Here is a 2,696-nt window from a genome sequence, read left to right as displayed (position 1 = left end):
GGACTCTGCAATCTGCCCAGCTGGGAGCTCTGGGAATGGAGACTAAACCACCGGTCTCTTCCTTCCTCTTCTTCATCCCTCTCAGGAGCTTCTCATAAACTATGGACACTCTGACCAATGACTGAAATACACATATTATTCTCAGAGGTCTCAACATGACCATAATTTTGAGTCTCTGAGAAGCCCAATATAGAAATTTGAATGTGCCAGCAAGCATTACACTGATGGCCTTCTTACTTCTTCCAGGCCAGTATGGTCAAGGCCACATCCTGACTTTTATGGTGATGCTCACAGTGAGGCTTAGGCCCAGGTATGGATGTAACAGGGAGAAATTTAGCATGTCTGACTGCATATTGCTTCTACTGCCCTACTGCTCTGACCCATAGCTAGGAAAGTTCTGCTTAGCCCTGCCTGTAGGCATGTTAATCATTGAAGGAACTTTGCTTAAAGCTAAGATTTGCAAAAACCACTCTTTACTCAAAACCCACCTCACCTGAAGAGATAAGTAAGCATGTACAGAAACAGCAATGCTATGTTTAAGATTTACAGGAATGGCAAGACAATATTCCTGTACTCAAAGATCAACTGATAAAGGACAGAAAAGTTTCAATAAACTTCCTCAGACCATTATGAGCACTAGAATGCCTACACATATCTGTCACCTCTTGATTCCAACTCCTTCCCACCTCCCCCTCTTCCTAACAAAAGAAGCTCAAAGTTCATGCTGAGGAATGATGGTTCTTTAAGACAAAAGCCCATCATCTCAGTTTTCTGACTTCCCAAAAAAGTCACTTTCCTACCCCAACTTCTTGCTCCTCAACTTTCTGGCCTGTCATGTGACCAGTGGAATGAGCTTGGGCTCGGTTACAGGTATAACGATATTTAGCAACATAGACACAATGCATGCAAATGCATTCACTATAGAAAAATAAGTCATGGTCAATAACCATCCTACTGGCTGCTTTACAAACCAAAATGAGAATGGAATATTTTGAAGTTGTATCCTGAAATTAGACCTTTCTTCAAAACAAACCACAGATTTAAAATAAAATAAAATAAATTGCAGATTTAAGATTAAGTGATAATGGACTAAAAGAAATATGGACAAGCATTATATGACCTAATGATCAGGGTGGCATTTCGAAGTATGATACCAATGACAGAAATCCTAACAGTAACAGAGGTGACTGCTTCAGAGAAGCAAACAAATAAAAGGAACACACACACACACACACACACACACACACACACAAACAGGAACTGCCACCAAAGTCACTACAATAACAGTACATCAATAAAATTGAAAGAAAACTGAAATCCAATAACCAATGAAAACGTTAACACAGAAAACAGACAAAGTATGCTTAATGTACATAAAGTAATTAAAAGTCAGTAAGAAGAACCCTGGTATGACTGTCATGCACAACAGTTCTCTTGCTCAGCAGTCGCTTATCTCTTCTGCACCACCCCACTGATGATTTGATGGGGATGGACATGGGCCCCCTGAGGCCCCAGAACTATCTTTTTTGTTGTAAATTAAGATGGACACAGATTTTTATTTTAAGGTAGATATCTAATAAAATGAGTACCAGTTATCTCTAAGAATAGGTTAAGGGCTGGTGCAAAAGATGAGCTGTGCATCACTGGAGCAGAGACAAGGAATTAGGAGGGCAGTCCAATAACATTAGGAACTTTGAAAATGTCTATACAGGCCATGAATTCCTTTGGGCTTTGAAATAACAACACCTGTGGCTTGTGGGTGAAGGGTAGTTGGGAGCCCATACATACTAATGGACAGCATATAATGCTGGAGGAAGACGTAGAATCAGATGATGAAGAGGAGAAATGAAATTCCTAAGTATATCTGGAGAGCAAGCAGCCCTTGGAAGTGGAGGCAAGGATCCATGCAAGGAAATCAAACTTGCTGCTGAAGAAGAAAGATGAAAAAGAGGAAGAGGAGGAAGAGCATGAGAGGAGAAAATGCTCCAGTAAAGAAATTGACGTGAGATACTCCAGCCAAAAATGCACAAAAATAAAACCAGAATGAAAGATTCAAAATCATGAACACCAAGATCAAAAGATCAAGAATCCTCATTTTAAAAAAAGAGAGAGAAAAACTCCTAAAACATAAAATGGTCCTAATTCTATAGAAGACATTAAAGCAAAAATGGAAGAAAGTATAGAAAAAGGCAATTCTCTTTCCAAAGAGAAAGCCAAGCTCGTCAATTATATGAAGCACGGTTTTTGGATGACTGACCCAGAAGATATTCAAGATCTCTGGCAGTGGAGGAAATCTCTTTAAGTAAACAGCTTAAACAGCTTATTAAAATCTTCCATCTCATTTTATTTCTGTAATAGGTGATCTCTGGTTGTCCTTTTTATAATGTAGAGTGAGAACCTTCTTTACTGTGTCTGATAAATGTGGTCCAGGTTGCAATGCCAACGTGTTGTCCCAAATGCCTGCTTAGTTTTCAAAGGCAGAACTCCACCTTTTGCTTGGTTTTAAATACATGTGGAATGCTTTGACAGAACATTTGTCATCGTGGTCAGACAAATGGAAATGGTGGAGAGACTATAAAAATATATGTGTGAAATAAACTTAGTTTTTTAAAGAAAGTTTAAAAATCAATGAGAAAAAGATGAGCACCTCAACTGAAAAAAATGATGGTTCAGGGGCACATCCAACTCTTGGTTTT

At 38.9% G+C, this 2,696-nt stretch overlaps 1 pseudogene; it reads left to right on the top strand.

Annotated features, from left to right (window-relative positions):
• Nucleotides 1–224: 224 nt before the first annotated feature.
• Nucleotides 225–2,302, top strand: LOC121478231 (annotated as a pseudogene).
• The last annotated feature ends 394 nt before the right edge of the window (nucleotides 2,303–2,696 follow it).

The sequence above is a fragment of the Vulpes lagopus genome, chromosome 2, assembly GCF_018345385.1.
Source record: "Vulpes lagopus strain Blue_001 chromosome 2, ASM1834538v1, whole genome shotgun sequence".
Classification (NCBI taxonomy): domain Eukaryota; kingdom Metazoa; phylum Chordata; class Mammalia; order Carnivora; family Canidae; genus Vulpes; species Vulpes lagopus.
The sequence above is the reverse complement of the archived record's forward strand: the minus strand, read 5'-3'. Positions and strand labels throughout refer to the sequence as shown.